We start from the raw sequence: 14,995 nt of genomic DNA, 5'->3' as shown, positions 1-14,995 counted from the left end.
AACGACCGAATTACTATGGCATTTATGAGCTACCGAGACGAAGTTTCCTGCGACATTTATTGCATTAATTAAGCGGCGTTCTTGGGAATATAGTAGAGTAATTTTCGCGGAGTTTTCATCAATCAATAAACAGGCAGGATTGGCAACAGGAATGCACACACTAGTGCTGCAATAAATAATTCAGATCAAAAACGGAAAAGCAAGACAACAAAGCATGGTTGAACATTATATTTGGAAACTCTTCCCGTGATCAGCTGGATTTAGTTTGAATTGACTGTTTGTTTCCTGAAAGTGAATTGTATCAGTGACCCAGAATTCAATGGGCGCTTTGTAAGAACACCGAGATCTTTAGGTCTAACAAAAAGATGAACAACCCAAACCGATACAAAATCACCCTAAGGACTTCCTTTAAAAGAAAAAATTATTATTTTATCAAGGTGAAAAATTTGTTTATTCCAAGTGATATCGCATTCCACTTCTGGCACTTACTCAAGGATATATTTCTGTGCCCGAGGTCTTGAATTTGCGAGGAATTTATGTCAACAGCCTTGCACTTCCATTAGTAGTTGACAATACACAACAGCAATGAATCACGACAGTGGTGGTCTAACAGCAAGAGTTCTAGCTGGGCTGTTCACCAATGTATCGTTCAACAACTCTCCAGTGAATATTTCCATGAACTTTCAGTCGAATGGTCATCTCAACGATTCAGCTAATGGCAGTTGCCTGTAGTGAATTTCTGCAAATAAAAAGATCAGCTTTTGGACCTTTCATGAAACACTTCTTGTTTTTAAAGGAACAAAATATCGATCAATACACGTATTTACACTTCAAGGTACTTACCTTATATTAATCGCGATGTAAAACTTTCAGTGCTTTCATGAGAAGACACACGGGGCTTGCATTGTAAGTATCTCGGAGAGCTCCATACAATTCCTTATAACAAAATTATAAGCAAGAGGTTCAAATAGAAGATGTCGAAGGTTCAAACGTGTACGACTGACCTTGCTTCCTATTCGCTAACGCAATGACAGTTTTGACAGTTGACTTCGAAATGGCCTTCTGGGGCGCGAGCTCAGGATGAAAACAAACGATATCATCATTCGATGGATTTTTCCCCCATTTTCATTGGATGGAAGCCCACCACGTGACCTGCAAATAACTGCCTACAAATAGTGGTGTGCTCATGCGTACTACCATCTAACTCCGTTTTTGCTGCAAATAATATTCTGCTCATGCGCAGTAGTAACCACGCTCTTGTGGTCGTTCATGTTTGTAAACATTATCAGAATCGTTGAACAACAAGAAGACCGTAACAACCAATACCGGCAACCTCTTCGAATCCTGTAGATGAGAGTGCACCGCAACCACTTCTCACAGCCTCTCAGGAAGAGCATATTCTAAATGAGCTAAGTATCGAGCAATCTAACACGCAGCAGACAGTTAATAATTTTTAAAACTGCAGTTTTAACTTTTTAAGTGAACTTTCAGAGATTGTGTTAAAGCTAATTCATCAATGAATACATTTTCTCTTTTTTTTCGGATTTCAAATCCTTGAAGACTGTGAACTTGTTCCTGGAGGTTTCAGCCATTTGAAGGCATACATTTTGTTAATTAACAGTTGACTGTACGTACAATTTAAGGTCAACAGAATAAATTATTTAACTGAGAAGGAAACCATTTGTTTTCTGGCAGCAGTGCGCGCTTGCCGCTGTAATAATACGAGAGAAAAGGATAAGAAAACTAAACCGTTTACTTAGAAGAAACCTACTTGTCAACGACCACACGAATATCTAAATAGCTGGACTATAAGTCCCCAGAGGACGCACATGCTGCTATGTAACACCTTATCATAACATCCTCCCTTTTATAGATAAAAACAAAGAAACTTGCTATTAATTACAAACCGACACGCAAACTGACTGATACGAAATTTGAAATAAGCATGCACCTATAAAGTAAAGAATCAAGCCCTATAACTTGTAAGAAGTTTTAAGAACAGTTTATGGCTTCGTCAAAACAAGGTCACTCAAATGCCTTGGTGACCGTCGTTGACTCTCAGATCGTCTTAGTGCTGGCTTGTGTGGAGACTTTGCTGTAGTTGAGGGAACTTCAGACCCACTTAGAGACGTGTTTCCTTGACTTGATGAAGGTGGATCTACTTCCTCGGGAACAGTGGTCGCCACTTCATTGGACTACATTGAGGAGGGAACAGACATCTCAGCAGGACCTTCGTCTGATGATGACCTTCCGCGTCCCGGTTAGCTCAATGGATAGAGCGCTGGACTGTTGTGCGGGAGGTCGAGGGTTCGAGCCCCGGCCGGACCAACACTCAGGGTCTTAAAATAATTGAGAAGAATTTACTACCTTTCTGTAACATCAAGAAATGGTTAGATATTCTAGTCTTCTCGGATAGGGACGAATAAATGGAGGTCCCGTCTCCTGCAGGGTTGGGGTAGGAGACGTTAATTTCCCACACACGAGATTACTGTGTGATGGATGTCCTCCCCTGGGGTGGGATTGGTGGGATATAGGACGCACTTAATTTGGAGCCTCGCTCTGTTGTGCGACCCTCACCACACTCTGGTGAAAGTGATTAAATGATGTTAGTGATGGCTCATTTGTCTTCCGTAGGTGAAAACGGTTGCGACGAACAACATCATGGGGTGTCTCGACCTCATACGATCTCTCACCCAGTCGACTCCGTACAATTCCTTTCTGCCATTCTCGCTTGAAATCTACTAACCATCAACAAAGAGCAGGTACACGTGCATTGTATATTGCAACAAAATGGTGAAAAAATTGTTTATACTGTAGATGCAATTGTGAACCGTTATCAGTCACCAGTTGCTCAGGTATGCCATGGTGCGCAAAATGAGCCTTTAAATTTCTGATGACCCACATTGACGAAGGAGATTTCAAGTGGTCGAGCTCAAAGAAATCGTTGTAATAATCCGAGATCATTAGACAAGTCTTTCCTGCGAGCTCAAAAAGGTCGGCGCCAACCCGTTGCCAGGGTCTAGTTGGCGTCTCCTTAGCTTGGCCTTGTTCATATTCGCGACATGCCTCACATGTCGACACATAGTTCTTAATGTCAGCTGTCATCCTGGGCCAGTACACACACTCACGTGCTCTGTTTAGACAGCCGTTGACCCCACAACGTGAACTGTGAATTCGTTTCAACAGCTCGCTTCTTGAAGCACTTGAAAATGAGACCATCCTGGATAGACATCTCGTCGCGCATGTTGAAATATGGGGAGATAATAACAGGTACGTTCATCTTGTGCTCCGGCCAGCCCTTCTGGATCACGGTCTTTAACACTTGAAGAGACTCGTCTGATTCAGTGTAATGTTGAATTTGTTGGAGTCTTTCTTCCGGTACCGGAAGGTACTTGATCATGTTAGTGGTTTCAAATTCAGAGTCGTCTTGCTGACCGGCTGGGAAAAGCGCTCTTGAGAGGGTGTCTGCTAAGAACATCGTATCTCCCTTTTGATATTTCACCTCCAGGTCATACTTCTGCAGCGAATTATCATGCCTTGCAAACGCTTGGGGGCACGATGCAACGGCTTCTTAAGAATTTATTCCAACTCTCTGCTTGCATAGGCTAAGGGGTGCCCACCTTCCATAAGGGCCGCGCCCAGACCAGCTTGACTGCTGTCACACTGCACTTCTAACAGCTCATCGGGCTTGTAGTATGATAGCACGGGAGTAGACGCGATGAGGCTCTTCAGCTCATTCCAAGCCTTTTCTTGCACATTGGACCAACACCATTCTACATCCTTATGTGTAAGGTCACGGAGCGGTTTCATCACGTCAGAAAGGTTTGGCAGGAAACAATTGAGGTAATTAAGCGTACCATTTAGACGCGACACATCTTCTGGCTTTTCAGGTCATGGCATTTCAGTAATCGCCTTGATTTTCTGCGGATCTGGCTTCAGACCTTCTGTTGTCAATAGATGTCCATGAATGGGAACTTCCTTACACCTGTAATCCAATTTCGCGCGATTGAGCTATATACCTTTCAGCTGACATCTCTTTATGAAACCCTCCAGGTTACAATCGTAATCAACGTCATCTTTTCCATAAATACTTCACACCAGGCAGACCCAGCAACTCTTGGTGTAAATGTTTCTGAAATATCTCACTTGACACACACAGACCGAACAGCAAACGAAGCCAGCGATATCTTCCATGAGGGGTGGCAAAAGTTGTCAACAGACTAGACTCATCGTCCAGCACCAAATGCCAAAAATCGGACGCGAGATCAACTTTGGAAAACACCCGAGCCTCTGCCAAATCGGGCAGCAAATCGTCAATGACGGGGATCTGGTATCTTTCCCTCTTCAGGGCAGCATTCAAGGCCTTAGGATTAATGCAAACACGTAATTCACCAGATTTCTTGACAGCAACAACGAACTGGCTGACTCATTTCGTAGGTTCATCGACGGGAGCAATGACCTCGAGCTCCTGCAACCTTTGAAGTTCCGCCTTGAATTTCTCTCTGACTGAGACGGGCACTTTCCTGGCTGGGAGAATTACTGGTTGAGAAGCCGGATCGACTTGTAGATGTACCTTTCCGGGCAGCTTTCCAAGGCCCTCATCAAATACATCTGCGTACTTGATGACCAGATCATTTTCCAAATTCTCCACAACCCACACAAAGCTCGCCTTGTGCACGGTTAGCAAACTCATTTTCTCAGTAGCGTTTAAACCCAGAAGCGGGGTTAGGTTCTCCTTGACGACCAGAAACCTTACTTTGTACTTGATATTGTTTCGGGGATTTACAACTGGCAGAGCACACGTCCCCACGGGCTTCACCTTGGTACCATTCCACATAACGAGGGATTGGGAACAAGGAGCAAGATGCACATTTTCCACATGCTTGTGTGGCAAAATGTTAGCACTCGCTCCACAATCAACTTGAAATCTGACAGGTTTCTGCTTGACCAGCATTTCGGCAAACACGGCCTTATCTTTCATAGCTTGAATCCTTACAACACTAATCTCTTCGAAGTCTTCGTCGCTGTCAATAGCATAAACCGCGGCATCTATCTTTGCACCTTCTTACAAATATTAATGATTCCTTTTGTTGCACCGCTTACGTACTTTACCCCAGGCAGGGCACTTTTTTTTTCTCTCCGGGGCATGATCATAGCCACAAAATTTGCGCGAAATTTTTTTTCCGGGCCGTCTATCCGGCGTTGGGATTTGAGGCTTCTTTGACTTGACCTGATTAACGCGGTCTCCCGGTTCCGATAGCGACTTCATTTGCAACTCCGTAACTTCTACACCTCGGCATACATCAATACAACGATTTAACGTAAGATCTCTCATCCTTAATAGTTTCTTTGTAGTCTGCTCGTTCTTAATTCCAAAAACAATACGAGCACGGATCAAACTGTCCCGTAAACAGTCACAAAAATTACAAGTCTTGGCTAACGTTTTTAATTCAGCGACAAAACTATCTACCGACTCAGTAGGGAGTTTATCCCTCCTATTAAAACAATAACGCTAGTAAATTTCGTTGACCTCTCCGATACAATGCTTCTCTCTTTTATCCATTACCACGCGCCAATTATTCGAGTCCTCGGCTTCAGTGTAACTGAATGTTTTAATAACTTTCAAAGCATCATCTCCGATCGTGTGCTTAATCATTGCTAGCCGGTATTCCGGGCTCTCTCGATCTAGCCTAGAAATAACGAAATAGTTGTTGTATTTTTCCTTCCAAAGCTTCCAAATCTCGGCGATTTCTCCGCTGTGTTTCAAAGCAAGAGGCTGAGGCGGCATGATCTGATGAAACATCGACGACTGAGGCGCTGAAGGACCTGAACTTTCGCTACTATTCATGCCGTAGCCGGTTTAACTTGTAGACGACTTAAACGAAGGAAAACAAAACACCGCTGCCATCATGTAATAATACGAGAGACAAGGATAAGAAAACTAAACCGTTTACTTAGAAGAAACCTACATGTCAACGACCACACGAATATTTAAGTAGCTGGACCATAAGTCCCTAGAGGACGCACATGCTGCTATGTAACACCTTATTATAACAGCCGCTTCCCCAAACAAATTGGGAATCCCGAGCCATTGAGTTTGGATTCGATTTAGATTTCGAGTTCGAGTTCGAGTTGGACTTCGAGTTAAACTTCGAGTTAGGAAATTTTGAGAATCCAAATCAATAAATTTAATAAGTTAAATGATTATTTGATACCGTTCCTGGATCGTCCTGACCGCGTGCTGAACAGATGCAATGGACGACAGTACAAGGTAAGTTTACCAATTTTGTGAAAGAACTTGGCTGTCTTTTAATTTTTGACTGAATTTGTTTTGTTTTCAGTGAGGAATAAGACGTTGGACCCACTAACCCGCCAACTCCGTCCACGTGTTCGTAGCCAATCGAGATCAGTTCTTCCTCGCCAGAGAAAGAACCTGCGGGCAATGATCTTTTGTAAGTTATCTTTTCATTATATTTATCTAATGACCGCTTTTTCGGAGCAGAGCGATTTTCTGATACCACCTCTATTTTAACAAAAAATGTTAAACGCGGACTAGGTGGCGAATGATAAACGGGAGACTTTGCGAGACGGCGAGACCAGCGTCATGTCTGCGTGACCGAGACGTTTTTTCGTTAACTCCAACTACCTGTCGTTTTAACTTTCTGAGTTACTTTTTGCGAAGGATTGTTAAATAGCAAATCGTTTTTAGGCCGCGTTTCAATCTTTTTATAACAAATTTAGTACCACAAAATTTATTTCGAGATCAATTTTTGCCGAAAAACCAAAGTGATTTGAGAGCGAGAGAGAATAAAGCATTGATATTATTCATCGCCAAAAGGTCGTGATCGAAGTCTTTGCTGAAAAATTCTGCCCAGCTGGCAAAATGAGATATATTTGTGAAAAATTGCAAATAAACTTGAGATGTTCTGCAAAATAACTCAAGCGAAACGGGTACCGCCCGTCGTGAGCGGGCTGGATGGGGAGAATACTGTCCGCTCTCGGAACCAATCAGATCGCAGGATTCGTAGAATACCGCCCGCTCACAAACTGAGAAAAAATAAATGGAAGATATCTGCAAACCTTATCAGCTTAGTAGTCTGCGAGCCAGAGATCGATGGTGAAACTCAACGCGGTTCTACGCAATCCTGAGCCCAGTTTAGTTTCTCATTAAATCACACGATAAGCTGTCTCGTTTGCGTTTGTGAAGAGATGCGTTTCTGTTTTTGGTATGTTTATATACTTCTTAGCAAAAAAGTGTAGAATTCTTCGGAATTAGTATTTATTTCACTTTGAAAGAGAGCTTGTGTTTCTAGGCTTTCTCTAGCATCGCCCGTATAGATATTCGCATTGCTTGGCTCGAAATACCAGGAAAGGTATTGAATGTCTCATGTCTACTTGTCTGATATAGTTTCTAGCCATCAGTAATTTACTTATAGTGTGCTGCACTACATTTGCATGTACCAATTATCATTATCAGTCATCGCGAAACACGGAACGAGCTATCAAATACCAAAATCTACAAAACAAAATCTTTGGTAAAAATTTACCGTCGCGAAAGACTCGAGCGTTTCTTATCAACATTTGGAACCGCATTGTTACGAACGGAACCTCAAGTCCGAAATACTCTGGAACGCCCACGAAGCACAGATTGAACTTGAGGAGGATGCTGTCCCAAAAATATCCTCCAAAAGGCCATAGTCAAAAGCGAAAACAGAGGTTTCACTATGCAAATAACACTCGATTGACCAAAGTATCATTCACTAGGAGACTCAAACTAGAAGTTTCAATGTGAAAGTGGGTGCTGGCGTCAGAGCTTGAAGGAAATACTGATAAGTATGATTTGAAATAAACGGTGTAATAGGGGTTAGTGTGGCTTTTAAAAGAGAATTACGACTTTTTCAACTACTTTAGTTTTGAAGGGCTTTTGTGAAACAACAACAGAGCCCTAATTTTTTTTTTCTTGAGTTAACAAAAGAACACAACAAATGCCAGAACTCGTGTTAAGAACCCAGGAAACCTGATGATCTCCATGAAGCAGGACTTGATTGATATCTTGGCACCTTGATTCGCGAATCGGCAAAAATTGCTTACGTAATAGAGCAGCCAAACACACAAATATCTCTAACTTATCGTCGTCGAGAGTCGAGAGTTATCACTAAACCGTTCATGACCTTAATGACTACCTCCACAAGCAATTAAAGACATCTATATTAAAAACTCACTTCGTTTATCGTATCCTTGACTTCTAGCAGAGCGGAACGGCCGTACACAGCTTTTGGGCTTTTTTTCGCTATTGTAAAGAATAGGCTGCTGCCTCGCTAAGGCCTCGCCAGTAATTACAATTCACCACAGCTTTTCACTGTGTTGAGAGGAATTACAGTATTTCATGCATTTAAAAATGGCATAGCTCTGCGTGTGAAAGGAATACAACTGCATTTTTTATGCCAGTTTCTCGCTTCTGTATGCCCTAAAACTCTTGACAACAAAAACATTCGTCGACCGTAGATCCGCAATGTCCGCTTTAAAGACATTGATCATTCAGTGTTTCCGATTCTCGTAATAATCGATCGCAATTTCTGATTCCTCTGTGTCTTCTTCCGAGTCAACTGGTTCTTCACCTAGAAAATCGTTTAGCTCAGACTGAAAGGGCCTCATACTTGCGAAAGAAAGACCGATGAATTTAAAGTTGACGCTGATGTGCGGCCTTTACATGTGAGAGAAGTGTTCAGTTCCCCACCACTGACGTCACTATCGACCGCTGCTAGTCGTTTTGAGCCTACGGTAATACGTAGACTTTTTTCGTGAATAACAAGAAGTGAACGAAAATAAATACCGAGACTTTATCTTACTCCTTCAATGCTGACTGGAAATGAATGAAAAAAAAAATTACAATTCTTTAGGCTTTAGTTCCTCTTTAACAACTATAACAAAGAACAGCCAGACGCAGCAAAAAGTATAACTTCTATTGTGACTCAAAACTCTTGCGAGGGAGAGCGAAAGCAAATTCAAGGCTGTATGTGCTTTTGATTCTAGGCATCAGTAAAGAACCGTTAATAACTTTACAACAAAGAGAGGATAGCAGTTCAGTAAGATCACTTCTTCCCTTATTTTTTCCCGCTTTCTTCTTTTTACGTATGATGCACGATTCTCGCAGTAGAGAGCGCTATTTATGCAATAGCGAAAATCAGACCTGAAAAAAATCAGGCCTGTACGGGATACGAACCACGGTCTAGCCGTAGTGACCTCGCTATCGCTCGGTCAATACGGCAAGGCATCAGTTTGAGATATTCTCGAAATGACCTCACTCTTGGTTATCAAGTAGTTAATGTTGAGTTATTGAGCTGTTATTTCCACAAATATTGCAAAAGATATCTTCATTCTGTTGTGGACTTTAAATGCTTTTCTGCCATGTTGGCCCAGACAAGTATCTTGTACGTATACCAAGCTGGTTTTATACATTAAAAATACTCAGCTCTGATTAGCTTCTTTGTGTGTTTTTCTCGTCATTATGAGAGATGAGATACAATGAAATATATGAAGTTCATATATTTTGTACTGCGGTATTAGATACATATGATGCACGATCTTCGCAGTAGATTGCACTATTTAATCAATAGCGAAAATCAGACCTGAAAAAAATCAGGCCTGTACGGGATTCGAACCACTGACCTCTGCGATACTAGTGCAGCGCTCTACCATTTGAGCTAACAAGCCAACTGGGAGCAGGCCGTTAAGTTGATTCGTAATAAACCCGTGAAAGTGATAAATGAGATACAATGAAATATATGAAGTTCATATATTTTTTACTGCGGTATTAGATACATATGATGCACGATCCTCGCAGTATCCTATTGCTTAAATAGCGCTAAAGGTTCAACAATCTATCGCCGTCGTGGTTTGCTTAAATTCCCTAATCTCGTGGTGTGGCGCTTTACCAAACCATTAGGGGCTAAAATCTCGCATTTGATTTTCAGAGGAATACATCCACTTTGAGCGAATTTATAAGGTATGTGGATTTGACCGATTTTCGTGAAATTTCGCGAAAACATTCCTGGAATGATGACGAACAAAACCGAGTTAGGAAATTTTTTTTATTTGAAATATTTTTTAGGTGGTGTCCGTTTACGTAACACGCTTCGCATATTTTTCGCTACCCTGGCTGTGTTTTCACTAGGCCGATTAACTGGCTGAACATTCTTTCTGGGTGTTCGTTTACAGACCGACATTTACTAGTTAAACTTGACATCTGTTTTCACTGTGAAATTTAAGCCGTTTACTCAGAAGATTCAAATTACAAAAGCGCGCAACTTTGAAAAAATGGCTGGAGACGAAGTATTTTTAATGACTTCTCTTGTACTGATTCTCGCCATATTTCTTCGAAGGAGACGACGCTTCTTTCAGGGGATGCGACCAATGTCTCGACAAATGGAGAGGATGCGACGGATTGTGTTTATCTGGACAATCAAGCAGCAAAACACCCGCTATCGCCGTAAACACAAGACAGTGTGGGTTTATCCATAGTTAATCCAAGACCACAGTTTTGGTTTGAACAGCTCCTCTAGTTTTAAACCGATATCAAGATCATCTATGGCGAGAGTACTTCAGGGTAAGCAGGGATAGATTCGAACACATATGTGGTCTCATTGGCCCTCAGTTAATGCGGCAGAATACAATTCATCGTGAATTAAGCGGTCATCGTGGAGAAGCGGGTAGCTATTGCTCTGTGGAGGTTAGCTACTGGAAATTCGTATAGAACCGTGGGATTAACGTTTGGGGTCGGCCGATGTACTGCCATGAATGTCAAGGACGAATTCGGCTCTGCCTTGATGAGAAGAGCTAATGTTTTCATCAAATTTAGGTATTATTACGAGTGAATTCGTCTGCCATTTTAAAACCAAAGTTAACCACGAGGTGAGCGCGAGCGACTGGAAAATATTTGGCAGTTCACGATTTGCCAGGCATCTGTCACTACCAGCAATTTGATTGGCTGCGGCATTTACCAGGACAAGTTATACCATCTCGCGAGGTATTATAACTCTGCAGGAATTTCTGGTCATATAGGCGAGATAATCCCTTGTTTTTTCATGTGAAAACAGCTTTCATTTTTAACTCGCTTAACTTAGGACAAACTGTCTTCACTGAACTTCCAGACTTTTCCGACTTTAACTAGTCAAACTTGTCCTAGTGAAAACACAGCCTCTAACTTTAGATGCGAACATCTAGACAACCAATCAAAATATCGGAAAAGCCTGACACACTTTTGCTGATTGATGCCTTGTGAATGAGACTGTGCAGCCATTTTTTCTCGTGCCGCGAGATCCCATACCCGATAAATTCAATAGAGGGACCCTTGGTCGTTTCACGCCTTACCGGCTCCTGACACTTTTTAAATGAAAAATCGCCTAAATTATATTTTCATCGTAAACTGCATTTATTAAGCTTTGTTTTTTGATGTATAGTTTGTTAGGGTTTTCTTGAAACTAACGCGCGTACGAATTTTTTTCCCGAAGGACACTCGCGAATGTAGGAAGTAACCCTAAGAAGCGCGCGATCGTTTATTTAATTGGCCATGTTTAATTGGTGTCAGAGGCGACGGTAGGGGGTGGGGACGGGAAGCGGGGATAAGACGCCTGCCCGATGATGCTGGTAAAGAGCAGAACACCCCCTGATTAATTGCGCGTCACTGCATTTCCGGAAATGAGCAGGTTCTCAATCAAAATAAGTTAATTTTAAAACCGGAGACACTGTCTCTGGTCTTCTGACAAAACAAACACACATAGAGTCGATGAGTGAAACGCCGGAGCTGTTTTTATTTCGGTCAGGAAGGAAATGACTTCTATCGACTTCTACAAAACCTCCGCCTGGTCTCAAATATGAGCTGACATTTGCTACACTATATTTTCCAAACGACAATCCTTGAGTGTCGTGGCCATTAATACTTTTGACGATGGTTATTCCATTTGATCGTAAACGATACTTTGAATCAAATAAACAACTGCACTAGAAGGTTTACCCGACGTAAATTGTTTGATGCGAACCGGCATATTTTGGTGAAACGGTGTTGCTGATTTCTTTCATCAACGAAAGCCGGAAACGGCTTCGCCAAAACCTCTTCTGCGAGTTGATATTTGCCGCACTCTATATCCCCCAAAGGACAATGAGCGTAGCTGCCGTTAACCTCAACGAAGATGATTCTTCCATTTGATCGCAAAATATACTTCGAAGGGGACAAACGAGAACTACGCTTGAGGGTTTCTTCGTCCTAATTTCCAAAGCTAGTTAGCAACACGGCCGAATTGCTTTTTATTTTTTTAGTTCCGTTCTCAATGCGCGACATATACCAAATTATCGAGAGCGGAATCGAAGCTAACAACTCCACCATCGACAGAGTTTAGCATTTTTCTCTTTTTCCCGCATGTGTGAAAAGTCCATTTGGTAATATCAACTAAGTTGAAATTGTAAAATTGGCCACCGTAAAGAGTTAAAAAGCTAACGAAGGGCTAACGCTCGAAACGTTACCCCCACCGACGCAGTAACACAGTTTCCTTAAAAACTCACCCCTTTTATTCATTTGTGAAAAGTCCAAGTGACACATTTGACTTGTGATTGACAGCTAGAGCCAAACCGCACCATTAAGAAACTCCGCGGGCGAACAAAGTTTTGAAAAATAGCAAAGAGTTTGGGTAGGAGTAATAATCACATCCCCACCCCAGTTCCTATCCTTTTTTTTTGACTGCCACTCACCCCCTTAGTACATTTTTTTTCTCTCTCTCCAGCCTTCTGCTGCCATTAAAATAAAGGCTGGCGGCCATATTTCGCTAAGAAAATACTGCGTACTCGCTCGTCCAAATTACGCCTGCTCCGCAAGCTACTAACCAATATGAGATTGCGTAGTTCTGCTTAATTGTCCTATTTTCTTTAAGTTGATGCCTACCGTATACTTTATTCGCACAAAAAAAATACGTACTGACAAATAAGTAAAGACAGGCGTGAACTCGCTTGAGATAAGTTAGATGGTGAGTCTGTTCGACGGTTAACAGCTGATATTTTGTCAATCCCTCGCCAACTTTAGAAATAAGTCGTCAACTTTAGTCTTTTCAAGAAGAATTCGAGTTTGATGTTTGATGTGACGTGATCAACTCCTGCAAAAGGCTTACTGATTTCTTCACACTTGCAAAGTAACAAATTTAATATTGCTTCCACGCTCCAATGCTAAGCGCAGTATTTGGACATTTTAGACAATTTAAATTGAAGGTGTTTAGACTAGCGCTTCTTCAGGTATGATAGGGCTTCCAATCATTGTGTTTGGTAGTTGCAATGCTATTCATCAGGTTGTTTTCTTATTGTGTTTCTGGTTTCACTTTTCTTTCGTTGCGGCTCCTCGTAAACCTGATTTCAATTTAATATTTTCACGATTAAAAACTGCATTCCATTGCACAAACACCGTGTATCAGATCATGACGAAATCCTGGAAAAATGACAGATGCAAGACCAACATTCACTGAATTAAGAAACCCGCTGAAATACAAGAAAATCTAACCATAAGGTGTGGATTTATTTACCCTCAGCAGTGATTCAAGCAAAAACGCTAATGGGACTGACTCAATTAGGGTGAATAATGACTCAAAGGAAGCATAAAAAAGTTATAAATCCGTCTTGTGAGAAGCAGACGTGCTTAATTGTCAAAAGCGTGCCAAATTCAACGCTTTGCTATATGCCGTCTCGCCCGAGTTTTCTTAGCTGTCTGCAAAAGCTATTATAACACAGCGCGCGCGCTGGTCCTATCTAATTCCTATTGCGTCAACATGAACAAAATCCTTATGTACGCACGGCCGTGCTCATTAAAATGACGTGTGCAGTTTCAAAATAGCTGCAAAATTTCCGTCGCGTGAGTTCCTCAAGTTAAAGTTTCGGAAAGCGATAATAGTAAATCGAAGGCCAACCAAACTTTTCTTTGGTGTTCGACCTTCCCGCAAGTAATCAAGCCAACAAGCACTATACGAAAGTGAAACACAACAGGCCCGTTTCCCGAATTTATCAGAACAGGAGCTGGAGCAGATTTTAGCTGAAAGACATTCAGTAAGAACTAAGAAGACTACAAATTGGATTGTGGTGACTTTTAAAGGTAAACGTCTTTGTTGATGACGTTTTTTTGGTTACATTTGTAACTACTACCGAAAACCATTTAATTACAAAATCAACAAAACAATCGGAGACGCCAACATTTTCGGGCAACTTTCATTTCAAAAACATTACAAAAACGTCATTCAGCGCCCAAATTGTTTTCGTATGTTATAAAAGAATTGTTTCATGCTTTTAGCTGTGCGTCTATCGAGTTATGGATGCACTTGGGAAGTTTGGAGAGCACTCAAGAAGCTAGAGTTGCTCTCGGCTGCGCCTCGAGCAACTCTTGCGCTTCTCTCGTGCTCTCCAAACTCCCCGCGTGCATCCATAACTCGATAGACGCACGCTAAGCATGAAACAATTCTTAAATAATCCTTCCTGTATCTTCATCCTTATTACCTGAAATGGAGTTTTGCCACGTTCTTCTTTTGTAGAACAGGCTGCCCTATTTTCCCCAGGTCAGGGCGTTTCCCGCGACTCATGTAACTTCACGTGCAAAAATTAATGTTCATAAAAAACTATAATATTCATGCCACTCATCTCTGAGGAAATAAATTTTGAAAAGAAAATGACCTCTTGTTTTCTGGGAATTATTATAATATCTCATTTATATGCGTTATTGACAGAGCGTAGGATCAAGATGGCAAAAGAAGAACTTGGCCTGTATCCAGCCATCTTGACCGTATGCTTGGTACGTCAATAAAATATTTCTTATACAGCAAAAACATTTCCCTTTAATGAGAATCAGGAATGACTTTTTTATTTCGAAGGCCGGAAAAGAAAGCCAACTGTGTTTGTAGCACAATAAACCCAAGAGGGTCGTTTACTCTTTTTTCCACTGTCTTCTGCTGCCTTTGGCGACTTCGTTGCT

At 41.6% G+C, this 14,995-nt stretch overlaps 1 pseudogene; it reads right to left on the bottom strand.

The window, feature by feature from the left end:
• Positions 1–2,003: 2,003 nt before the first annotated feature.
• Positions 2,004–5,039, bottom strand: LOC148726763 (uncharacterized; annotated as a pseudogene).
• Positions 5,040–14,995: the final 9,956 nt, after the last annotated feature.

This window comes from Stylophora pistillata, chromosome 7, assembly GCF_964205215.1.
Source record: "Stylophora pistillata chromosome 7, jaStyPist1.2, whole genome shotgun sequence".
In the NCBI taxonomy this organism is placed as follows: domain Eukaryota; kingdom Metazoa; phylum Cnidaria; class Anthozoa; order Scleractinia; family Pocilloporidae; genus Stylophora; species Stylophora pistillata.
This window is presented reverse-complemented; position numbering and strand designations above follow the sequence as displayed.